Source organism: Hemicordylus capensis, chromosome 2 (genome assembly GCF_027244095.1).
Source record: "Hemicordylus capensis ecotype Gifberg chromosome 2, rHemCap1.1.pri, whole genome shotgun sequence".
NCBI lineage: Eukaryota > Metazoa > Chordata > Lepidosauria > Squamata > Cordylidae > Hemicordylus > Hemicordylus capensis.
Window position 1 is genome coordinate 307,220,784 of NC_069658.1, and position 26,954 is coordinate 307,247,737.

The following is a 26,954-nucleotide window of genomic DNA, read 5'->3' on the forward strand; positions in this document are numbered from 1 at the left end:
CTGTTGGGATCTGAGCTGTCAGTGACTGACCAGGAGATTGATCTTGGTCATTGTGGACAGCTTGTTGAAAGTGTCAACTCAATGTGCGGCAGCGGTGAAAAAAGCAAATTCCATGCTTGGGATCATTAGGAAGAGGGTTAAAAATAAAAATGCCAATATTATAATGCTCTTAAACAAATCTATGGTTTGGCCGCATTTGGAGTACTGAGTACAGTTCTGGTCACAGGGGTGTGCATGAATGGTTCATGCAGAACCAGTTTGCCTTGGACCAGGACCAGTTCAAATGTTCAGTCGTGGACCGAACTGAACTAGGCCCGGTTTGGGCAAACTAGTTCTGCATGGTAAGGGGCAGCTGGACAGCAGCAGTGAGAGATGTAACGACTTTACCAGTGTGGCTGCTGATGTGGCCTCTGGCTGCCCCCAAGCACACTCCCCCTCCTTTTACCAAGCCACTGGCTAGGTTCTGGTCTCCTTGCATGCACAGAGGCATTTGTGTGGTGTCTGCGCATGCACAGACAGCAAAACCGAGCCGCTTCTGAGCTGGCAGCTTGGTAATAGGAGGAGGGAACCAGCACCAGTGCCAGCAGCTGTGCCAGCAGGATAAGGAGACTCCTTACATTTCTTGCTACTCCTTACTTCCTGAAGGCCCTGCCCCCGTACTTGTAAAGGGGAATCGTCACTGGATTCCCCTTTATATGTATATCCAAACCGGCCCAATAACCGGTTTGACCTAGTTTGGCCAGACCAGACTAGTTTGGATTCAAACTGAACTTTGAGATAGGGTTCCATTCACAGCCCTATCTGGTCACTTAAGAAGGACATTGAAGAACTGGGAAAGGTGCAGAAGAATGGCAAACTAGATGATCAGGGGCTTGGAGCACCTTGGCAAGGCTACAGCAACTGGGGCTTTTTAGTCTGGAAAAGTGGTGACTATGAGAAGACATGACAGAGGTGTATAAAATTACTCATGGAGTAGAGAGAGTGGACAGAGATATTTTCCCCTCCCATTCTCACACTAGAACCAGGGGTCATCCCATGAAAGTGAAGGCCAGGAAATGTAGGACTGAAAAAAGGAAGGGAGGAGAGCTGGTTTTGTGGTAGAAACTAGAAAGCATAAATTGTCCCCTTTGCTAAGCTGAGTCTTCCCTGGTTTGTATTTGAATGGAAGGCTAAAAGGAGCACTGTAAGATATTCCCCTTAGGGAATAGGGATATTCCAGGGAGATCACCTTTGTGCTTGCATGCAGAAAGCCCCAGATTCCCTCCCTAGCATCTCCAAGATAGGGCTGAGAGAGACTTCTGCCTGCAACCTTGGAGAAGCCGCTGCCAGTCTGTGTAGTCTATACTGAGCTAGATGGACAAATGGTTGGACTTGGTAGAAGACAACTTCCTATGTTCCTATGAAGTACCTTTTCACACATCACATAATTAATCTATGGAATTCTCTGCCACAGGATGGGATGATGGCCACTAGCTTGGATGGCTTTAAAAGGGGCTTAGACAAATTCATGGAGGACAGGTCTATCAATTGCTACTAGTCTGGTGGCTGTAGGCCACCTCTAGCCTCAGAGGCACAATGCCTCTCAATACCAGATGCAGGGGAGCAACAGCAGGAGAGCTAATCGCCCTTTCTGACCCTCTTCTAAATTAGGCCAGTGTATCAGGGCTGAAGTGGCAAGGTAGAGAGCTAGAGCACAAGTGGAGAAAGACTCTGCTTGAAACCAACAGATTACAGCACAGAGCACTGTGGCTCTCCCACACCAGCCAGAAAGTGCTCTGCAAGGCACTTTCACCAATAACGGTGGGGATGGCCTCACAGTCCTTGCCAGAGAGGGGAGGTTCTTCCATCTCTGCCCCCTTCTCTGGCCCTTAGCCTCCTGAATCCCAGAGCTCGCTCACTCTGCACTCTCCTCAGTGTCCGTCCCTGACACTGAGCTGTGTCAGCCGTGTCCCTATTAAATAGCCCCTTTCAAGACATGGGAATAGTTTGCTTTCAAATAGCCACTTTTAGACATGGGGATGGTCTGAGATTCTTGTGAGAATTTGCGCAATCTTCAACAAGTCCCTGAGACTCTTGCGGTCCCGGTTGGGGTACCACGACCTCACTTCCTCTTGCAAATGGGGCCAACAGGCAAGACTCACGGGCCTTCAGTCAGGCCCATAAGGCCTGAGAGATAAGTGTGCATTTGAAGACCTATGCTCTGGCAATAGAAGCAAAGTTCTTTTCTGCTCACACTCCTTCTGCAAGCGAACGTCCAGTAGAATTGTCTCGGGTTCTGAAAGGGCTAGTACATGCCACTCCTCCTTGAATAAAATATGGATCCATGAGTTACCTGCTGTGACAGTTTTATTGAGTTACTTTAACAGATAAAAGCTCTTGTATTTGAACTGAACTGGATTATATGGTTATTGCAAAATCTACTATGGAGGTGTTCAGCTGCTCCCCTTCTCAACTGAAGGCAGTCTTCGAAAATGCAGATTATCTGGACCCATTTCAAGCTGGCTTTTGGACAGGCTATGGAGTTGAAATGGCCTTGGTCAGCCTGTTGAATGATCTCCAATTAAGAATCAGTGGTGGGAGTGTGACATTCCCCCCCCCCCCTTTGCTCTCCCAGTGGCTTTCGATACCATCAACCATGATACCCTTCTGGAACACCTGAGGGGGTAGGGAGTGGGAGGCATGACTCTTGAGTAAATTCTAGATGGTGTCACTTGGAGATTGTTGCTCTTCAAATGAGAGCTATTCTCTGAGATCCCACAAAACTCAATTCTATCTCCAAATGCTTTTTAACATCTATATGAAACACCTGGGAGATATGATCAGGAGATTTAGTGCAGGGTATTATCAATATGCTGATGATACCCAAATCTATTTCTCTGTGTCAGCTTCATCAGGATATGGCTTAAGTTCCCTTAATGTTTGCCTGGAGTCAGGGAGCAAACTAAAGCTGAATCCAAGCAAGATGGAAGAACTTATTGTAGAGGTTATAACTTAGGAAGTGGTTTAGAGCTGCCTGTTCTCGATGGTGTTACTCCCTCAGAAAGAACAGATACATAGTTTGGGAAAGAACAGATACATAGTTTGGGAGTACTTTTGGACCCAAATATCACTCTGGTTTTTCAGGTTGAGGCAGTGGCCAGGAATGCTTTTTATCAGCTTTGACTGATATGCTAGCTAAGCCATTTCTGGAGATTAAAAACATTAGAACAGGGGTGGGGAACCTTGGCACTCCAGCTGTTTTTCAACTACAACTCCCACCATCCCCAGCCACAATAATTGCTCTCCCAGTGGAGAGCACAATAATTAAAAACGATTTTTTAAAAATAAAAGTAACCATAGAACTCCCAAATTGACTCAAATTTGAGCTAAGCCTCAATTCTCAATTGAGCCTCAATTCTTGACTCAAATTTGAGCTAAGTTCAGGGGGCACAATACCAAACATGCTTAGTTCAATTTGAGACCAGTTTGGACTCGAACCGAATCGGCCACTGGCTTGCTTGGTGGCAACTCAAACTGGCCTTTTCTAGGGTTGCCTCAGGACTATGGAACACGTGTCCAAACAGAACTGGAGCCTCCCCATCTCTGGATGTTTTAAAGAAAACTCTTAAAACATACCTATTTAATTGGGGTTTTAGTTCATAAGTTTTAAAGTTTTAATTTTCAAAGTTATTTTTATTTTTATTTAATTTATAATTTTTTAAAAATAAAAATTTATATTTTATATTTTATATTATATTATATATTTTATATTTTAAATTGTTTTAATTGATTTAATGGTTTAATTGTGATTTGAAATTGTAAACCATAGAGATTTTTATATGGGGTGGAATAAAAATGTGCTAAATAAAATAAAAATATAACTGGGTTGTTATTTTTAGTGAGAGGAGGAGCTCACAGCTCTTTAGCTAAACACACTGACGTGTGAGAATGACTCAAGGGAGAAAATATCACAATATCGTACAATGCAAATATTCTCTAAACAGTTTAAAAAATTATTCATAAGACATTTAGTGAGAAGGAGTTTATTATGGAGAATTTAAAAACATTTATTTTATGGCGTGCTTATTAATTGTATGCTCCCAAATGCAATTTTGTAATTATGAAGTCAATCTTATAAGAATTCTTCAAGAAATATTTGAAATCAAAGCAAAAAAGGGAAATGAAAGGAAAAAGGTCAGCTTTTCATAATGGCACACTCATAAAGAAAAACCTAGCAATAGAGGTGTGCACAGAATGTTTGTTGTGTTCCAAACGCAGAATGAAACACAAATTTTCAGAATGTTCCATTGGAACAACTGGCTGAACTGCCAAAATGAATTCGGAATGTTCCAAGTTCTTCTGAGTTTTCCGAGCACCATTTAAAACATTTAAACAAAAACAAAAACTGGTGAAGACTGGGGAAGGCGGCGCGGGGGGGGGGGGGGAGGCAGTGAGAGTTCTTTACCTTTAAGAAATGATTACCAGTGGTACCACCGAACAGCTGGCACCTGTAAGTTTCCCACCCTGTCAGAGCAGTGGTGGCCCGCCCACCATCCCATACGGCAGTGACACAGCTCCATCACTGACCTGGCCTCTATGCATGCCCGGAGGCCAAGTCAGTGCTGGATTCACATCATCGCTGCATGGGCTGCCGCTGATCTAACTGGGAGGGAGACTTACAGGTGCTGGCAGCCTGCCTGCCCACCAGTAACCACTGCTTAAAGGTAAATAACTCTCAACACCCCCCAATGCCACCCTCACAGGCCTCAATTTTTATTTTTATTTTTTAAAAAATGTTTTAAATGATGCTTGGAACATTCAGAACATTCCATTTCAGAACAGGGCTGTTCTCTTCTGAGCTCGGAACAGTCGAAATGGCCCATGGAATGTTTCGAGCTCAAAACGTTCTGCACACCTCTAGCTCACAATTATATTTGCATTGAACTATTTTATTTTAAAGCACCTGGCAAATCTATGGATTTGCTATTCACTTCAAGGCATAGTAAGGACATTAGATTTTCTTCTGCAAAAATCAGGCTGCATGTAGTCAGGCTGCATGTAGTCCCTCAGGCTGCATGTAGTCCCTTGACCCTCAATCTGAGGGACCTATGTGTGATGTATAGACAATTTATAAATGTATAATAATTGCTGCATTCATTTTTATGGTTACTGGCTCCTTTTGATTGCATGTTTAAAATGTGATGTTTAGTACCGCTAAACTAGTAGCTGGAATTATGGACAGGTCAAACTTGATATTATACAGGGACATTGGATCCATCAGCTACTTGCTTTTTATATCAGCCCCTGTGCATTGTTTGGACAATTGTTTCTGGTGGGAGAAGTAAATTCTAGAAACTACATCCTCATTAAGTATCCAGTAGTCTAGGAGTCTATCTACCACAAAGCTTGGGGTTCATTAAATATGTGGCAATCAAATGTTGGGAGTGCCAGGAGAACCACAAATCACAGCCACAAAATACTTCAACCAGTGAATCCTAGTTATCTATCCCAGTTAAATGCTGGTTAACTGGAGCGGTTTGACCAGGATTGCCCAGGAAATCTATGTTCTCACAACCAGTTCCACAGGGCTCAGCAGTCATGGTTAGCTCTTTAATCAGGATAATTGAGAGCACATAGGCTGTACTGTATTGATTGGTTTCTATGATTTTTATTTGTTAGCTATCCTGTGGCATGATATGCTTTGAAAAGCAAAGAAAGCCATTAGGTTTTAAGTCTTTGACTAATAGCACTCCATAGTTCATGTTGCACTAGAATTTGGAAAGATCCTTTAAAAACCAAGTTTAAGACCAAAGTTATTTTGTGTTAATAACTAGCATACATTAGGCTTCATATAATTGCTTTATGTATGTTAAAGTTTGGCTTTCAGTTAAATAAACATGCTCTGTGTTCACAGGTGTATTGTCCTCAAGGGGATTCTGCTTTTAGGGGTGGCAGCTGTTGCCAAGGTGTTGCTGATACAGCTCCGTGTATAATTTATTGGAAACAGGTGCTGGCTTCTGATGAAGATAGACAGGAAACTGAAGCAGACAACATATTTAACCACCACTTTTAAAGTTCAGGTTCAGCGAGGCAAGGTGTCTGCAGTGGTGCCTGGATATTGCCAGCATCTTGGCTAGCATTTATAAGTATCTACAGATCACCAGGAGGAATGAATCGTTGTCTCAGTGTTAGGAACCACATCCTAATGAGTGGCTGTATGTTATACAGACATTTCTAATTGATTACATGAACAATGTACTTTGTCACACTTGAATGACCATTATACAACGTTTGCCTAAGTACACTGTTAAAAATGACTTTTAAGTGCAGTAATAATGGCCTATACAAATGGCAGATTAGTGTTGCACTAGTGCAATGGAAAAGCTGCATATGTTTAAGAAGTTTGCAGAGCTGTGCAAAATTGTGGTGCGCCATGATGGGCAAGTGATGGAAGATCTTGGACCGGGTCTCATGATCAGTGAGACCCGGTTTAGGGCGCTGAGCGGGCTAAGCCTGCTCTCCCTGCTCACGAGTGGGCAGGGAGCCCTGGGCGGCCAGATCGGGGGGGCGTGCGGCCCCCGGAAGCTCGGAAACCCTGAGCGTGCAGGGCATACTGGGGAGACCCCCGAGCTGGGAGGCTGCTTTTAAGCCTCCTGGCCAGAGGTCTACTCATGAGTAGCCACGGTGCAGAGCCACGCTGTGGCTACTCACAAGCAGATAGCCCGGGTTTGCGGCGCGCTCGCTCTGCAAACCCGGGCTAAGGGGCGGGCTACAGGAGCGGGTTAGCCACTCCAGAACCACCGGGCTCGGCTGGGAGCCCGGTGGTTCTGACGATCACAGGATTTTCCTTGGATTTTCACAGGATCACAGGATTTTCACACGATCACAGGATTTTCCTAACCCGATTTTTGTGATCGTAAGAATAGCCCCCTTATCTGGGACATATAAAGGTTGTGCACATGACCTCTTTCTCAAAGCCGGGGAAGGACAAGCTCATAATCTAGGCTGAATCCATGCTTTCTCTGCTGCGCTTATAGACGACATCACTGTGGCAAGCAGCACAGCAGCAGGGAGCCCAAGAGAAATGCGCCCATCCTCCAGATATCCCACAATGCACCACACGATGAGCATGGTGCATTGCAAGATTCTCCCCTTGAGTTAGGCACTCTAAGCACCCTTCTCTGTGTGTGCTCGGGCTGTGTGCAGCCCAAGTACACAGATGACTCTGTTCCTGGGGAAAGGGGTGCACTTGCGCCCTTTAACCCAGACTATAGCCTTAGGTACATTCCTGGGCTTATGGGGCAGGCAGTGCCAGGATCAGTGTCGATCTCAGTGCTTCACATGAGCAGCCAAACACATGCAGGGCTGCCCAAGCCTGGGCTCAGCTGCTTGTGTGAACAGCCTCATACAAGGTTATACAATGTGATGTGGAAGGTCTTGTGCCACATGTTGCATAATGCATTGTGAAACATACTGGCATCTTCTATTCCTAGATCTAGTCTGGAACAGACTTTGTTTCCTTGTGCAACATGGGGATGTTGCACAGGTTTGGCACAAAACTGATCCTGACAAGGTCCTAACTGGTTTGGTGCTGCTTGGGGGTGGTGGCAGTGCAGAGCATTGAGTGGGATCTTTGAAAAGGGGGAGATCTGGTCCTTGCCTGCTCTCCGCCACCCCATGCAGCTTCCTGCTGTGGAGGCACTCCTACCAAGAATCTGTGAATGGCACCAGCATATATTGATATGTTTTGAGATGTAGTCCCACCATAGCAGGTTAATTCTAAGACCTTCTGGGGCAGTAAATGTATACTGGGTAGGATTCATTATGTGGTACTTTTTTTTTTTTTTTTAAGGAGGTGCCAGTGCTCAGGACCAGCTAGAACAGGGATTCTCAATGTTGGGTCCCAAGATGTTATTGGACTTCAACTCCCATAATCCCCAGCCAAAGGCCACTGTAGTTGGGAATTATGGGAGTTGAAGTCCAATAACATCTGGGGACCCAACATTGAGAATCCCTGAGCTAGAAGTCACACCCTTGGATCTGGAAGCCTTGCCTGCAAATCCAGATGTGTAGGGAAGAACTTTGCCAATATAGGATACTGTACATGCTTTCAGCTTTCAGAGCTCTCAGTTATTAACAGGATCTGAAGTTGAGCTTCCAGGTTTTGGGAATGAGCTCCAGCTCATACGATATCTTAACAATGACTATGACTTCTCACAATACTATAAGCCAGTGTCACACCAATACAGGGTGACACTACAAGAGTTGGGTCAGCTATAAATTCAGTGAAATGCTCTCAAGTAAATCTATTGTACAGTAAAAACTATGTGCAAGAAGAGAGTGGGGAAAGGGGGATCTGCTGTACACTACCCTAAACACATCACTAGCACCTATGAGCCATTTATTTTGGCTCACAGCTAAGGACCTGACACACAGCAGCAAACAGAAAGATATTAGTGTTGACAGAGAGCATAGCAGGAAGGATCTTCCCCACTTGCTACAGAATACATATCGCTGTACAGTGTAATGTAATAGCTACCACAGTATAATACTGGAATGCAGTCATCAACCAGCTGAACAAAGACTTCTGGTAAAAGGCCTACAAAGTCAATTGACTCCTACTGGTTTCAGCAAACTTTGAATCAGCTCCTGCAGGGATAACAGAACATTATCACATGCAGTAAAGAAGTTCGACTATTAATAATGTTTCTCCGACTTGGCTTGTTCTGTATCTTGCTTCCTTTTGCTGTACTTTTAAAACAAGCAATGGCATTGAACAGAAGTGGATGGGACTGTTTGTTCCTGAGCTGGAGTTTGTATATTTTAGAGTGCAATCACTAGTTTAATCTCTAATGTAGAAGCCTCATGGGTAGTAAATATGCATACTAATGTTTTTGAAAGAAGTTAGACTCTAGGCACAGTCTTTAAACCTCAAACCTTGAAAACCATAGAGATTTACATTTTGAATGTATGCCCAAAGGTATATAAGATCGTATTAAGGACTAATAGCCTGCCAATTTTTCTCCCAAATATTTGAATGTAAGGGGAAAAGCATCTGAAACAACAAAATTAGATAAAGAAAATATAGACCCTAGGCAGAGAAACTGTGTGCCAAAAATATTCACAAAACTTTATACCACTCCTAGCAGCAATGTTCTGTTAAATATATTCCATACAAGTAAATACAGCTTACATTCTGCAAGTACAGATATGTTCTTGGCTGCCACTGGAACCTGCCCTCCCCCAGTCTGAGGATTATTAAAATATGCGAGTGGGAATTCTGATATCCCTCTCTTCTGCTGCTGCTGCATGTGTGGCTTGTCATGTTTTCAGACCAATGTTCCTTGTTGCCAATACAAATCCATCTTCTCTTTCGTGAGCCTGGTTTGACCATAAGAAGGGAGAACCTCCGTTATTCACAGAAGTGGATTGCAGCCCCAGATGGACTCCACAGTTCACTCCAGGCACACAATAAGAAATGTAGCACGTTCAGCTTCTTCAAACACATTTGATGCAGCAGAAGGATTCAGGGTGTTTCTTTTCCTTTTTTAAAACTTTCATCTCACTGTATTGGAGACTAATTGGTATGTAAAGCAGCATCATGTCATGATCTTGCCTTGCATGGCCAAGTTCTCCAGCACAGAATGTCTGCTCAGTAGTGAGCCATTGCCGCATCCAAGTCCTCTGGTTGTTTCCAGAAAAGGCTTCTGTTCCAGACAATAGCCAGCTGGCATCCCTGACTTCTCTGTGCATGAATTCTATCCCATGTGTGGCTTAGTTTGCTAAAGGGTGATCTGCTACTATGTGGTACATTTTGCAGACTCTTCTAGGAATCAGGATGGCTTGGATCACATGTTACTGAGTGTACCTTAACAAATTTGATATCTCTGTGAGTCAGATGGAATTAGAGATAAACAAATTCTCTGGACAAGAAAGTCAGTTGCAACATCCCACCCAAAGCCCTTTACTTGACCTTGAACGATCAGCCAATATAGGTGAGAAATAATTCTGTTTTCATGCTTCTCCAGTCTTGGTTTTTCCTTGACAGAGATTTAGGAAAGGAAAGCAAACAGTTGATGGAATAATAATCCCTCTTATTAAAAATATGTAGACAAACTTTATTTATAGTGGAACGCACTCAAATAAATATGCAGTTAACAAACTTGTGTAAGGAATTATAGTATTACATAGTGTACCTAGTGATGAAATAAAATGCCACAAGACAAGTGGTGAAACCTGATGATTGATGATCAGACCTGTTAAGCAAATAAACCAGTGCTGGCTAATGATAATCTTTTTTGATGAACGTCTCATTACATTAATGCCCAATAAAGAAATAAACCAGTTGCAGAAATCAATTGCTCATATTCAAAGCTGGATATTCTTAAGTCTTCTAAATGGTATAGAGAGACACATAAGAACAGCCCTACTGGTTCAGGCTCAAGGCCTATCTAGTCCAGCATCCTGTTTCACACAGTGGTCTGCCAGATGCTTTCAAGAAGCCCACAGGCAGGGGGTGAGGGCTTGCCCCCTCTCCTGCCATTGCTCCCCTGCAACTGGTAGTTAGCGGCACCTTGCCTATGAGGCTGGAGGTGGCTTATAGCCACCAGACTAGTAGCCATTGATAGACCTGTCCTCCATGACTTTGTCTAAGCCCTTTTTAAAGCCACCCAAGCTGGTGGCCAGCTTGCTTTAGTTTATCCATTTTTAATGCCTAGTTGGTCCAGTGGACTAGGATTGTGAGATTTGGGTTAAAATCATTACTCAGTGGCTGAATGGGGTAGCCTTGGACAAATCAAAGAACAGAAAATAGCATACTGCTCAGGGCAGAATGTAAAAAAATGGAAAATTGCTTTATAGATGAATAATTCAAAGCAATATCTATTTATCTATCATCCACAAGCTGCTTAACCTGAAATCATTGGATATCAGTCACTGCTGTCTTACTGAAGCCAGACAATTGCATTGGTTTAAATCAGAGTCCTTGAGCTTAACTAAACTGTGGATCAGACTATAATCTCTGGGCTGCAAACCATTTTGGTATGATATAAAAACAAGTGAATGTGATAATACTAGCTAACACTGTAGGCATAGTGCTTTGTTTTGTTTTTTAATTTAGCAAAAGGGATCTAGAGACGAAGAGCACATCAACACCACATGCAAAATGAGGATATCACGATAATTAAAGATTGACTAAAAAGGACACTGCTTGACTGTTAAACAAATAAAAACAAATTAGTCTCACCAGCTAAAATGCTTGGCAGCTAATGAAAAGGGAAATGGAAGACCATTCTTTCCCATTATTAGTTGCATTAGTTACAGAATGTAACTAATAAGAACTATGTAACACCCCTGAGCTGTCCTACCACTGTGTTCCAAAGCTCCATAAATCTTCAGTGTGGATGACTGATTGTTGCTCAAGCAGTGGCTCTCATTCATTACGTGTTGCACACACAGTAGATCCTCCTGCATTGCAAATGTGGACCATTCCTTGTGTGGGGCAATCCCCAGCTCATATGGAACTGAATACATGTGTACTGGAATCTTCACCTGTGCACTGGAGCTTTTGAACAGCACAAAAAGTACTATGGACATAATTATAATTGCCATCTATATTAGAGTTTACAAAATGTCAGCTCTCTGCGGTGAATGCATTTCTTTCTCTTTCTGATTTCATGCATCTTGCATGGTTTTCATGAATTTGGATATAAAAGGGAGTGGTCCACTCGCCAAAGTGGTCTACAAACTGAGTGCATTGCAATAACTATCATATTACTCTTCATAACACCACTATGATATTTGAGTATACTTTTTCTGATTTTTTAATTTTATTTTAAGAAATAAACAATATAGAACATCAGATAACAAACAGTGGTTAGACCAAAACACCTTTAAACCAAACAGTTTCTTTATAGCAGTGGTATTGGTGTCTACGGTTGTTTCAAAGATTGCTCCTCAGCTCCTGTTCTAATATAGTGCAACTTTGTCCCTGTCTTTCACAAAACGGGATATAGTAATAGCTGCTAATTTGCAAATAATCATTAAGGTTGTTCTCACAAACAACTTGCCCGGGGTTGGGGAGGGCTAGCGGGTGCAGGCTCCTACCCGCCTCACCACATACGAACACAGTTTCCCTGAGGGCTCTGCCACTCATGTGGTGCCGGCAAAGCCAGGAGCCAGAGGAGGAAGTCCTCTGGTATCTCACAGTCACTGTCCCACAATCATCCCACAATCACTAATCCCACAATCATCCCACAGGAGCATGTTACACTGGGGGATTCTTCCACTGCCAAGTGCTCTTGCTGCCCAGCTTTGTGAGCACTTGGGCTGCAGACAGCCTGAGCTGACGGGGGGTGGGAAGGGCGGCCTTCTACCCCACCATTAACCAAAGTAAAAAACCTGGGCCACTCAGTCATGGAGCGTCAGGATGGGGACCAATCCCGGTGCTTCTTACGACTGACTCTACTGCCCTAACCTGGGTAGGGCCGCCCTAACCTGGGTTAAGCTTGTTGTGAGAATGGCCTTATTATGTTCGTAACTTGCTGCACCATTCCTCTACAGAAGGCTTCTTGTTACATTTTCTAGTCTTCTTCAAGAAACATTGTTGCACAAGCTAATAAATCACCAACCAATCCCATGTAGTTAGATACTGTTTTAATAGTTTGATGATTTTTAATAGTTTTAAAGTTTTGAATTTTAGATTGTTGTAATGTTTTAACCTTTTTATTTATTTTTATTGTTTTGTTGTAAACCACCCAGAGACTTGCATTTTGGGTGGTTAAAACTAACAAGCAAACAAAAACAAATGTGCTTCTCTTTTAACAGCTTTCCAAATAATCCAGCAGCTACAATCACTAAAAGTACAAATCCATAAAATGTCACAACAGGAAGGCAACAGTAAAACATGAGGAAGGAGCTTCCTACAGAATAATGAAATCTTGCTCTGGAAAAAGATTCAGAGATCACATTGCAGGAAAGTAAGCCCTGGGGAGAGCCAGGCTTTGGTGTTACCAACAAGAAGAATTTTCCCCTGGTCACCATCTTCCTTGCCTCAGACAGCACAGGTATCTGGAGAAGTGAATTCACATGAAAGTTCATATGAGAGTTAGTGGCCCTTATTTCATTATATGTCATACATTTGTCTCCTGTGTGTGAACAATAGGATAATGACATCCAATCATCTTAGCTATATCCCATGCATTAAAATTGCAAACATATTTGACAACAGAAAAATCTTGATAGAGTCCTTATGCGATTGTGACTGTGAAGATGCTGATTTTTTTTTTTTTACATCTATAAAAACCCCATACTGTACTATGTGAGAATTGGCTATATTTTCAGTTTCACACTATTTTCAATATCAAAATGTGTTCTTTTAGGATAGAGATACTCCAGTTCCAGCAGAGCATAACCCTTTCTATTCTACCACCAGCACAGCCAAGTCAGTATTACATTTAGTAGCATTTGGCAAGGTTTGGAAATGCCATTTGTCATTATTTCATATTTTTGTGCATTGTTCTTGATTTTATTCTTGGAGTTTTGTTATTCTGTAGGAAATGGTTTATAGTGGACTGAATTAAATTAAGCTTTTTATGTGGTATACTTATTATAATAAAAATTTCAGGGGGAGGTTCATTTTTGCTCTTGTGAATGTGATTGTCCCCTAACATGGTATTTTAAATTTAACCCATCAGTTTTTGCTTTGTCTTGCATACTTTGATCTCCAGGTAGCCAATTCTCTATATTTCCATTTTGACTTAGGTCTAATTTTATATCCTTTTCTTTCTTGATCACAGGATCAGGATCAGGATCCACAGGGTTATCTACTGGCTTCCATTTAGTTTGATTCACTTTATGTGTTTGTAATATGATCGTTAATATCTTCAAAGATACACTGGGATTTCTTAAAAAGGGACCATCACATCATCAGTATAGAATACTATTTTGTATTCACTCTCTCCCATACTGCCACTCCCCGAATATCCATGTCAGCATTCGTATCCTCGTTTAACAGATAAAATAGACTTATCACACTGTGTCCTTCTCACTGGACCACACAAGCTGTCATACCAGTTCAAACTGACAAGTGAGAAAAGCATGGAGAGAAGAGGCGAGAACTCTAATATTTTGATAATGCAGGAAGATTTTTTCCCTAGGCTCTACATTGCTTTCCGCCAGCTGTGTAAAAGCTTAATTCAAAGTGGCTAATATCACAATTTCTTCTTGCTGGGAGCATAATCAGACACATTCATATAGCAGCTGATCAGCAGTTGTTCTTACTCCTCCAGAGACTTATCCCAAGAGCTACAGAACAAAAGAATGACAAAGATACTGCAAACAGAAAAAATTAGATTTTTGTGAAGAATAAGAAAACAGGTAGAGTTTTATTTTCAGTCATTCATGACTGAAAATAAATGGAAAAGCCAGTCACCAGGGACTGCTCTGAGAGCAGATAGAAAGCAGTTCTATGGGAGAATACAGTGTAGAGTCACAGGTTGCAGGATCTGTTATGATTTTCATTAGGCAGGCAGCCTGATTGCAAAGATATGTGTGCCTGCACTTCACAGAATTGCTTAAGCAGATGTAGCTACTGTGACATCTGGAGCATGGCAAGTGAAGCAAGCTCATCCTGCTAGGTTGCCTGTCAGTCACAACCTCTTTGATAAAGATTTTACATCAACTGTGCACATTTGCACTTATCTTTGTAGTGGCAGCTAGCTGACACTAATGTTTGTATAGTATTGCAACCGTATTTTCTCCACTATCAGGCACCCCCAATAGGATGGTGTCAACATCCTGCTCTGTCCTGGAAACAGGCTGGTACGTAGAGCAAAGGAATGAAATAGAGGGGCATATTGAATGCCCCTGCTTACATGCTTGCTCTCGGGACTGAGTCAAACATAGGCCTGCTTGCAGTCTGTTGTGAGCAGGAAAGACTGTCCAGCTCAGTTCTGTGAGTTGCCTCTGCCTCTGGCATCTTTCCTTTCTGCTATCCCGAGGACCCCAGAAGCTTAACTTGGGAGTTATCATTATTGATTGTTTTTGTCCATCTTTGTTATAAAAAACAATCAAAGCAGTTTACAAAACAATAAATGCAATCAACATTAAAATTAAAAACATACAAGACATTAAAATACCAATGCTAAGTTATCAATTCAAAATTGTAATGGCAGAGCAGCAGATCATCAAATTCCATAAATCAGCAAATCAAGCAGATGTTAAAATGCTTGTTGAAAAAGGTTTAAGCTGGTGTACCTCCACAAGGAGGGCATTCCAGTTTGGGTGCCACTACTGAAAAGGTCCTATCTATTGTACTCTCCTGACTTACTCAGCAATGAGATGGAGAACATCACCTTTGCTGGCCATCTTAGGAGCTAAACAGGTTCATGTCAGAGCAGGCAGTTCCAGAGCTAGCTTGGTCCTAAACTGTTCAAAACATTAACAATTTTTTGAGTATTTCATGATGGTTTAATTGTTGTATGCCACATTGGGATGTTTTGTTTCTGAAAGGCAGGCAGGATAATACTATACAAACAACTCATTTATCAGAATCTCTGAATATCAGAACATTGTTTATTGTTTATGTGAACAATTGTTTATTGTTTATGTGAACAAGTTATTCAAATCCTGCTTTTCAAACAAAATTTTTAGGTGACTTACATTAAAAAGAAATATATGATCACAACAATAAAATGCAGTTTTGGATGAGCACCAAGTTACTTGGCTGAAAAGCTGCTAACTTTAAAAAAAGGTTATTGTTAAGCTGTTCACTTAAAAATTAGGAAGAGAAGACTTGTGTGGAACTGAAAATTTAAAACACGGGGGGAAAGTACTTTAAAGCCAATCTAGGTGTTATAGTTACAGAAACAATTCATACAATTCCCAGACACAGGATGACCCTTGCATACATCACTGGAATAGATAGCTACTTCTGTTGGTTCCCTGGTGATCCCAGAAACTGCATTCAAGGTTTCTATTCACAGCTTCTCTGGGGAGTAAATCATTTCTAAGCCATGTCTATCCAGTCAAGGATATTACTTGTGGCATGTATGATCCATTATTTGGGATTATGATGTGTGAATTGGTCAATAAAGTGATGTTTGAACTTCAGTCCCCAGTGTGCTTTAAAATGCTAGAAGTCTATTGCCCATCCTTATTACAAAGGTGCCCTACAAAACACAGTGCTTCATGTTCACATATTTTAAACAGATTTGTGCTTGAGCCCTGAAGCTATGAATGTGACAAAGGTATGAGTGATTGGCCTGCTGTTTTGCTCATGTTGCATCAGTAAAACTATATATAACACATCTGTGTGTATATACTGAGTAATCCAAGCTATTCCTCAGTACAGGGAAGCCTTTGATGCTCTAAATCCAACACCAGTAATGAAGGATCTAAATCCTGGGATTGAAAACCTAGTAGTTTTACTGCTGATCTGTCAAAACCTGCATAACATAAACAGGAACATCTCAAATATATCTTCAATAATTTCAGCTGCATCTACCTGCAGCAATATGAGGAGGTAGGCATAACTCAGATTCAGAGTAGCGCCTCATGTTGAATTATGCCTACTTCCAAAAACTATACAACTTCTTCCCTTTGCCGGGTCAAATTATTATTGCATTAATTTTCAAAGAAGTATCTGATTCTAATCGTGGCATTGGGAGGGATATCATGGGGAGGTCCAGCCCTAAATAGTGTCCAGATAAATGCAGACCAAAGTTGGGCGAGTAAACAATAGCTAAATATTATTTTTGCTGTGAAAAATGATTTTGTAGAACAGATATTACAAAGACGCATGGCCAGACAAAATGTGCAGTCACTCACATTCTGTAATGTCCAAAGAGAAACTTATGAAGGGGGTATGTGTAGTAGGTTGCATTTGCATACCTCTCTTCAGATGTCCAGTGAACTAGCACTTCCTTAGTCTGGATGTCAGTCACTGGATCCATCCAAGATATTAATCCCTAAACTTGAGAGATCAACGTTTGTCTCTGTAATGACTGTCACTCATATCATTAGGCAAGTTGCCTTTGGTTGACTTCCACTTAGGATATCACTACTGCTGCTCTTGTGGTAGCTCAGTAGTAAATAGAAACAGCAGACACGCTGTACAGTAGTATCTAGAAAAACTCAGGCTCCAAGGAATTCTGAGGCTTTTGAAGCAATCTAGATGTGATTGGGTCATTGTCATGACTAACTAATGTGTCACCTCTCTGTATACCGTCTATCCCAATGGCCTTCATAAGTGGGTCATTGATCATAGGGGTGTGTCTTACATTCCTCCAAAGAGTCAAGCTCTTGATCAAGCTCCAGTCAGATTGTTTTATTTATTGATTAATATATATTTTTATGTATGTTTGCTCTATCTTTTTCATATCCCACATTATGATTCATTTATACCATATCTATCTGTCTGCCTGTCTGTCTATCTAGATGTATTTATATCTTATGTTTTGGTCCCAAATGTTCTAAGATGATCATGACATAGATCCCAAGAATTGTATCAGAGTACTGAGAGTCATTCTTGGCATGTAGGAGCAATGGAACATAGGAAGCTGCCTTATAAAAAGCCAGACCCTTGTTCCATCTAGCTCAGTATTGTCTTCTCAGCGGCTTCTTCAAGGTTGCAGGCAGGAATCTCTCTCAGCCCTATCTGCATACAAGCATACAGGTGCTCTTTTAACTCCTCTAAAGGGAGTATGTACTATCCCATTCAAATGCAAACCAGGGTGGGGCCTGCTTAGCAAAGAGGACAATTCATGCTTGCTACCACAAGACCAGTATTTATATTGCATATGTGCTCTAAGCCTAGCCACCTAACAGGACAGCAGGGAAATAATTTGCCTAGGGAGCAAGAGATTGCTGGTTTGAATCCCTGCTGGTATGTTTCCATACCAGACTATGGGAAACATCTATATCAGGCAGCAGTGATATAGGAAGATGCTGAAAGGCATCATCTCATACTTCGCGGGAGATGGCAATGTATTCTGTATTCTACCAAGGATAACAACAGGGCTCTGTGGTCTCCAGGAGTTGACACTGACTTGATGGCAGAACTTTACTTTACTCTAAGCCTAATAATATACATCCTAAGCCTAGGACAGTGGTGGCGAACCTTGGCACTCCAGCTGTTTTTGAACTACAACTCCCATCATCCCTAGCCACAATTACTGTGGCTGGGGATGGTGGGAGTTGTAGTTCAAAAACAGCTGGAGTGCCAAGGTTCGCCACCACTGGCCTAGGAGATAAGACAGGTATCATAGAAGTAAATAACATAAAAACATATGCATATGCATACACTTGAAGATTGAGTTGCCTTAAAATAGTGTTTCACAAATTTATGAAATTTTGAACCCTCATCCTATCTTAAAACAACTTATATACTCCTAGAAATGCCGTATCTGCCTGACACCTGCATCAGGTGTCTTATTCTCTTATTCAACATCAGTCTAACTCTTGTACCTCTCTTGCTTTTTTTGGCCCTTTGTGCTTAAAAAACAAGCAAACCAGTCATTTTTCTCCTTGAATCCTATGCTTCTTCTCTGCTTGTGCCACTTTATCTCCAGCCTGAAGAAACTTGAACCACAATAGTAAGGGGCTTAAGGCCCTATTCAGCCATTCCAACTATTCTAATGGGTCATGCTTTGGAAAATCCCAAACACTGAATGAGTGCTTTCTGATGACACGGTACTCCAGGCAGCTTGTGTTATCTGGAGCACCAGGAGCCCTCCGCTCCCAGCTGCTCCAGTCCTGGGTAGCCCACTTTTTCTACCCGGCATTTTACCAAGGTAGGACAAACCAATGGTTCATTCTACCTTTGCAGGCAATCGCCTTTGCAATCACCACTAGGTAGCTGGGCTCCACCCCACCATGGCACACCACCATTTTGGGTAGCAAGCCAGGGGGTAGAAGCGGCTGTGCCGTACAGAGTGGCTGCTCTACTGAGAGTAGCCGCTCCGCTGTTTGCATAGGGTACACTCGTATGTGGGAGGACTTCCTCCTCCCGATCCCAGCTTGGGACTCTGCTGAGCCACTGCTAGTGTGGGTACGCAGTGCAGCAGAGCCCAATCTGGCCACCACATATGGGGGAAGACAGGAGCTTGCCTGGCTTCCCTCCAGCCCTCCCCAGCCCTGCTTCCAAAGTCGTGTGAATGACCTTATAGTTTATAAGTACATTATATGAACATCAGAACAGCCCTGCTGGATCAGGCCCAAGGCCCATCTAGTCCAGCATCCTGTTTCGCACAGTGGCCCACCAGATGCCACCGGAAGGCACAGGCAGGAGTTGAGGGCATGCCCTCTCTCCTGCTGTTACTCCCCTGCAACTGGTACTGATACAAAGGCCTCCATATGAATGGGTTTGCAAAATATTTGCATTTATACTGTCTTGGGGGTTACCTGAGAACACCCGTTCGAAAGCTTAACTACCAACATATTTTATTTTTCTTTGGTTTTTACCTTTATATCCCACTCTTTTGGGGAGCACAGAAGAGTGTGCATGGTTGAGTTTATGCCTGTGAGTATTGCCATGTGACTGCTATTATAAGCCATCTTTATATGCATTTTACTTATAGGTAAAGATTTTTGGCTGCTGCCCAGAATTGTTTTATTTACTGCTGCTATTGCATTTTATTGTTGTTTTGTTACGCCCAGGGGCTTAGCTAGCAGAGAGGGGGCCCGTGTTCATCCCTCTCTCTGGCAGCCCCACAGAGTGAGGGACATAATGAAGAAAATAGGGAGGGGTGGAGCTGGAGGGCCCTCAGGAGCTGGGGGCCCGTGTTCTTTGAACGCTTTTGTTCAATTATAGCTACGCCCCTGGTTACGCCTGCTAACTGGGCAAAGAGGCACCCTTTTAACGTGATGATTCTCTTTATTCAGCAGGCCCTATCCACCCCCAGAACAGCGCCTCCAGTGAGTGTTGCTGGTGTCTATCTTACATTTCTTTTAGACTGTGAGTCCTTTGGGGACAGGGAGCCATCTTATCTATTTATTATTTCTCGGTGTAAACTGGTTTGGAAACTTTTGTTGAAAAGCAATATATAAGTTTTTGTTGTTGTTGTTGTTGTTGTATTTTCCCCATTTAACTTCTTTTCAGAATTCTCAGCATTCAAAGTTTATTACAGTCTATGACCAGCACAACAAGGCGGGGGGGGGGGGGAAATACAATTAAAATATAAATGATTTTTTAAAAAAACCAAGTCAACAGTCTAGTCTTTTCAATTTCTGTATTTTAATGTTTATGTTGCCTTGGGCTAGACTCAGGAAAGGCAGCTAAAAAAAGTTGTAAATAAAAATAATTACCATCACAATTATCATCATGACTTTGCATGTCTCATTCCTTGCCTGATCCTAAAGTAAGGTGGGGGGGGGGTGGAAGTACCACCCATACTGCCCAATTACCTCCTTCTTGGACAAAGCAAAGTAGTCAAATCAAAAGAGCTAGAAATCAAAGCTGTATCTTTTTTTCCTTTTATGTATGATTTTCTTAAAAACTTTCCAGAGCTGAGGTAAACTTTCATTGATTAAATAACAAATGCTTTGGCAATATTAATCACTTGTGTGTGACATTCTTCTTCTTACCTAGTCCGTTCATGCTGCTCTAAAAATAGGTGATGGAAATATTACTCAGGGAAGCAGCAGAGGGCAGCATTCACAGTAGAGGAGGAGGAGGAGGAGGAGGCATTTTTCCTCAGAAGTAAATATTTGTTTAAAGAACGAACAGAAGAAATTATTGAATTTTGAGGAATGAGTTTCCTTTGGAGGAGAGAACATTAAAAAATGAAAATGTCATTAAAAACAACAACCCCTGCTTATTTACAAATGCAAAAAGGAACCAGGGAGGCACAGAAAGGAAGTACAGACAGTGCTGGTTTCAAAAGATAAATTTGTAGGCCTCAGAAGCAACAAACTCAGAGCATATGAGGTCAAGGAACTTTTGCAAATCTTCCTTTCAGTGACCACAACCAAAGCTAGCATCTATGAACCCTCTGCAGATGGTTGTGACCTTTAAAAAAAATCTCATCTGCACAAGAGCCAGCGTGGTGTAGTGGTTAGAGTGCTGGACTAGGACCGGGGAGACTCGAGTTCAAATCCCCATTCAACCATGAATGATACTAGCTGGGTGACTCTGGGCCAGTCACTTCTCTCTCAGCCTAACCTACTTCACAGGGTTGTTGTGAGACTCAAGTATGTAGTACACCACTCTGGGCTCTTTGGAGGAAGAGCAGGATAGAAATGTAATAAATAAATAAATAAATAAATAAATTCATTCTGTTCAGGTGGATAGCCAAAACAGTTTTGAAATTGTCTGTGCTACAGCTAGCAGACCATTTGATAAACTTGAATGGACTTCAGTTAACCAAAGGATCTCATTTCCACTCCAGGGAAAATTCCCTCCTACTGCCACAGGCGTATGTGTGACAGTCAGTCCAGCCAAGACAATATAATTCTGAATATTATGAAAACTCATCTAACTCCATACTGCTTTTTTTTATTTGTAAGTTCTGCCTCATTGGAAAATAAAACATCAGAACCATGGAACTGCTTGGTCTTGCTCATTTATGCCAAGTGTGGTGTTGTGTTGAGCTCCTGAAGGTATTTATTAACTTTCAAAGCTACGTGGCAACAGTCCAGTTTGTTGGCAAATTCACAGAATGGCTGCCATCACAGCCATTCACCTATTAGGCCAAAGCCGCAAATATCGAATGTCGTGTATATATAAGTGTATTTATAAAACACAAATGCAAACCATGGGACTCTGTGACATCTGAGCCAGAAGTGTAGCTACAATAACGGTTGTGTGCATGAAACTTCAAATGTCTGACAGCTGATTAAAAAACATTAGCCTGCCCTTCTTGGTCCAGCTGTAAAATATTTCAAAAGTACTTTGTAATGTAGGGGTGATACTCCTTTGATATAAGAATCCTTGTTAAGGTTAACTTTAAACAGGCGCACTGCAGACTTTTGGGAAGAGACAATTAAATCAGTGCTTTGCTAATCTTTGTTTGCGACTTGCCTCAAGGGACTATAAGAAGCCTGCATCTTATTGTACATCATAAACTGAAAGAAGTGAACAGTCACATTCTTCCTTTGCTCTTTAATTTCCCTTCCTGGAAGAGATAGGGCATTTGTACTTGTAAACTTTAAATGGGTTGCATCAAGTAAACTCAAGGCTATGATCCTCATACTACCTACTCTGGAGTCAGAGCACAGAAGACAGCTGTGTAACTCTGGAGTAAGTGGTATGACGACTCTAGTCTGCATGAAAGATGTCTGTTGTTGACATGTCACGATCCAGAACACATGCCAGTTACTGCTTCCACTCAGCAATTCCTTAGCAAGCATGGCAATGTACTGTAAATAATTATATATATAAAAATATACAACCCAACTGCTTTGCATATTCATAAATATATTGGTTCAGATTTATGGATGGCAGAGATTCTAACAGGGAACCAGCTTACATTGGCAGAAAGCAGGCTTTATTCCATATTCTTTTTAATATGAAACATGTAGAGCCAATCATTCAATGCAAACAAAATTATGCTCTGTAGACTGTACTGTTATGTCGCCAATGTGTTTTACATTTCTGTATGTCCCGGACTCTGCTGGTATACACAGATACTCTACTAATTCAGAGAATTGTAACTGTAGATAGTGTCTTTTTTGATTTAAAGTTTCCCCTAATGTTTTCAATAACATTCCTTACAGCATCTTGTAGCTTCTGAGGATATGTAGGAAAAGATACCATAAATTATATGAAAGTGCCATAAGAAAATAAGAACTGCCCTGCTGGATCAGGCCCAAGGCCCATCTAGTCCAGCATCCTCTTTCACACAGTGCCCGCCAGATGCTGCTGGAAGCCTACAGGCAGGAGTTGAGGGCATGCCCTCCCTCCTGCTGTTACGCCCCTGCAACTTGTACTCAGAGGCATCCTGCCTTTGAGGCTGGAGGTGGCCTATAGCCCTCCGAGTAGTAGCCAATGATAGACATCTCCTCCATGAAGTTATCCAAACCCTTCTTAAAGCCGTCCTGGTTGTTGGCTGTCACCATATCTTGGCCATGCCTTGGGACCACCTGGGATTGGCATGCATCACCATATTCTGGGACCTGCATGCATCTCCATATCATGATAATAATTGCCATAGGTCCCAGGTGCACCTATATATGTTCAGAAATCTAAAGCTATACAAGTCTGGGACTGGTTGATGCCTAGATGGGAAACCACCTAGAAATTTCAAGTACAGTGCCCTGGATGCCTTGATGGGGGGAATGTAGGATATAAATATAAGTAATAAATAATCTGTTTGCCCATGTTTGTGTTTCCTCTCCAGATAAATTTACTTTCAAGCTCTTGCCTTGACTGCCGAGAAAGTCCCGTTTATTCTTTTTTGGAACATTAGCTCCACTCCCTCATTGCTCACATGGACTGCACCAGCTAATGGGGATTCCTTTCCCTCTTCTTTCCTGGAAACCTCATCTCTCAGTCACTCTCCAAGTGATTGGCTACTTGCAGGAAGTAAATGTGTTGCATTGTTATCAGGCAGGGTTTCAATACTTGAAACTGGGACAGGAAGAATTTCTGCATAAGAGGATCATTTCTGCGTAAGAGGATAATGAGAATTTCTGCATAAGGCCGTTCACATGAGCAGCCCTACCCAGGCTTGGCCAGCCCTATCTCGGTAGGGCTGTTTGTGTGAAGCACCAGGATTGAGGCTGATTTTTACTTGCCTTTTTGCCTGGGTAAGTGTGCTCTTTTACCCAGGTACAGGGACGGGGTTGTGTGTATACTCGGGCTGCACGTAGCCCAAGCAGACACAAAACTGGGTGCCTAGAGTGCCCAGCTTGAGGGGAAATCCCTCAACGCACTGTGCTCCTCACATGGTGCATTTAGGGAAACCTGGAGGCCGGGCTTCATTTCCCCGTCCTCCAGAGATCTCAAAGCAGCATGGATTGTGTGGGCACGCAAGCCGCACTCCACGCGAAGGACAATCAATCGTCTGGAGGGAAGGTAGGTTCAACCCTGCCTTCCTCTCGGCCTGCCCCTGCTGCTCCAGTAATGGTCAGAAGAACAACTTTTATGTGTGCAAATGATGAGTGCTCATACTGCAAAGGATTGGAAGTGCAGCTAACCTTTACAGAAGGCCATCAGTCTGATACCTTTAGGCACTGGTTTCATCTCCTATCTTTATTAGCTTTTGAGTAAGAGTTCCACTGAGTCAGCTAACGATTGTAATAACATCCTTGACAGCTTTACTAGTTTGCCAAAGTGCCAGATTGTGTCATGGGCAGCAGAAAGATCAAGAAGCATTGCTTCTTCTGAAAACCACTCTCAGTGTAAGTCAACAGAGCAAGCAGCTGATTTACCATATTCACCTTTGTAAAAAAAAAGAAAGAAAAAAAGCCACATCTGTTATGCAGTGCAAGAGAACATAAATAAGTGATTTGGAACAATATCAAGTCATGAAACTGCATGTTATATTAATAATGCAATTGGTCCTGGTGTGCTTCTGTGAATAGTAGGGATGTGCACAAAGCATTTTGGCACCTCTTATTCTAGGCACCAAAACGATTCGGGTTCCCCGACTGAAATGTTTGGTGGGGGGCAGGTGAGGGGGAGTGGGAATAGGATTTCCCCTCAAGCTAGGCACTCTTTAAATGGAGGGAGGCAGGTCTTACCTGCCTTAACTGTTCCCAGCATCCTGTGGGCATCATTGTCACGTAAATGGCATCTGAGCATGCAGAGACACCATCTTGAGTGCTCAGCAACACTGCTGAGATGGTGTCCGTGCACACGCAGATGCTATTTACATGATGATGATGCCCACAGGATGCTGGGAACAGGGAACTCCTTGTTCCCAAACAGGAAGCCCCCACATGGCACAGTTTGTAAGAATGGACAGCGGGGCTGTTTGCTATGGACAGTGCTGTGCTGGGGTGGTAGGGGCAGAGGAGGAGCAATGGAGGGGCAGGTAAGACCTCCTGCCCTCCATTTAAAGTACCCGCTTGCCACCACCCTAGATGTGCATGTAACACTTTGTTCACATGCCTAGTAAATATCAGCTGTAGGGAGACAAGGCAATCCAGATTAGGACCATGGCATGGGGGGAGGTGTTTTGTTTTGTTTTTTAAAACTTAATTAACATAAGGAGTCTGCACTGTTGCATATTCTTTCTCACTCAATATAGGCAATCCTACTGTGGTGCTTCACAGTTGTAGGTGACATGCGGTCATGTTCTAGAGCACTGTTCAAACTACTATTTCATCCCAGAAAGCTTGAAAGCCACTGAGTAGTGACTTCACTATTCAAACTCAGATAAGTAGAAGTCAGAGAAGGGAAATCAGCAGGTTTTTTTGCACACATTATTCCATGCTGAATTGTCGCCACAGTGCCTGATCAACATAAGGAAGGGTGGGGGAAAAGCTGTTTAAAGGCTTTTGGTATATTAATATCTTTGTAATCAGTAATGTCTTTTTACAATTTTACATATTATTATTGGTATTATTAGAATGTCTGGAAGCTTTTTTTTAGATGCAGTACTGTTCTGTTGATCTTAACTGATTCTTTTGTGAATGTATTATGTATGCAGATCCATGTTTTTACTCTTTAATCACTTCTGCAGGAGTGGATCCTTTGTGTTGGAAATTCATTGGAATGTTGCCAGGCATATTTCATTAAAAGTTGCTTTTGAACCTCTTAGGTTTCCTTTTGAAAATGCAACCTCATGAGAAAAACTCTGATGAGTCCCTCTCCTACTTCACTCTCTACTTATCAGGTTTTCCTTCCCATCCAGCATTAGATTTGATTGTATAGTTTTATTATGTTTTGTCATGGTCAGATAATGAAGTGCAAATAAAATCTATCTATCCCACCCAGCATAACTAGTTTTTCTTAGTCACAAAGTGACTAAGTTAATATTCTGATTTCTCATTTACTTTTCAGTTGTTTGATTGGAAGTGCAATTCTAAGCATGTCTACTCAGAAGTTAGTTCCACCGGCACTTCCAGCGCAGTGAACCACCCATGGAACAGCAGGGCATGTGTGCTGGCTCTGTGCATGTCAAAATTGAGTTCTTGCTTCCCCTGAGCATGGAGAAGCTATGCTGCTACTAAGGATTGCATCATCACTGCAGCAAGAAGCCTTCCATAGTGAATAAGCAATCCTTAGTAGCAACAAAGCATCTCCAAACTTGGAGAAGTGAGAACAATGTGCCTTGCTCTTCCATGGATAGTGAGCAGTGTTGTGTGTGAGTCACTGTGTCCAGTGGGTTGCAAGTAGGGATGTGTGAGCCGACTTGATTCGAACTGCAGTTAAAATTGAGCTGGCCCAGTTCAGGTGGTCTGGGTTCGAATCAGTCCAGCTTCCCAAAGGTCCAAGTTCAAACTGGACCGGCCCCAGTTCTAAGAACTGGTTCATGGGCTGGTTTGGGGGGTATAATTGTTAAGGGGAATTCTCTTTACTTGTAAAGGGGAATGCTCACTAGCTTCCCCTTTACAAGTATACGAAACGACCAGTTCAACCGGACCCGAGACTGGCTTAGGCTGGGTCAGTTCAAATCCAGTCTGAATTAGAACTGAATCGGCCTAGCTTGTTCTGTGCACATCCCTAGCTGTAAGTAGGGATGTGCACTAACCTGTTCAGAGGCCCTTTCATGGACCTCTGAACAGGTTCGAAAGACTTGCAGATCAGCCAGTTCAAAGGCAGGAGGGCATAACTTTAAAGACTGGGGAGGGTGCACTTCTACCCCCCACCATGCCCCCCCCACGCTCTCTATAAAATCAGTCCAGCAGGGCGGCAGCATAGCTCACTGCCACCTCGTTGCTTCCTCGGACTGTAAGTGACCAGAAGTACCTGGCATGCGTGTGCATTTTGGGTACATGTGTGCGCATGTCATGTCCACTCTCACACATGCCTGACATGTTCAAATGCGCTGGGTACTTCCGGTCACTTCCGGTCCAAGGAGGCAATGGGG

At 42.5% G+C, this 26,954-nt stretch overlaps 1 long non-coding RNA gene across 3 annotated transcripts in view; it reads left to right on the top strand.

Annotated features, from left to right (window-relative positions):
• The window catches only part of LOC128341804 (uncharacterized), a 44,577-nt gene extending 17,855 nt beyond the window's left edge, over window positions 1-26,722 (top strand). For 2 of the 3 annotated variants that reach the window (XR_008314588.1, XR_008314586.1), the window contains exons 2-3: window positions 12,805-13,043; window positions 23,316-26,722. This is a non-coding gene — a long non-coding RNA (uncharacterized LOC128341804). Of the gene's footprint in view, window positions 1-12,804; window positions 13,044-13,775; window positions 16,090-23,315 lie in introns of those variants that run through there. The other variant, XR_008314587.1, reaches the window with a different exon arrangement.
• The last annotated feature ends 232 nt before the right edge of the window (window positions 26,723-26,954 follow it).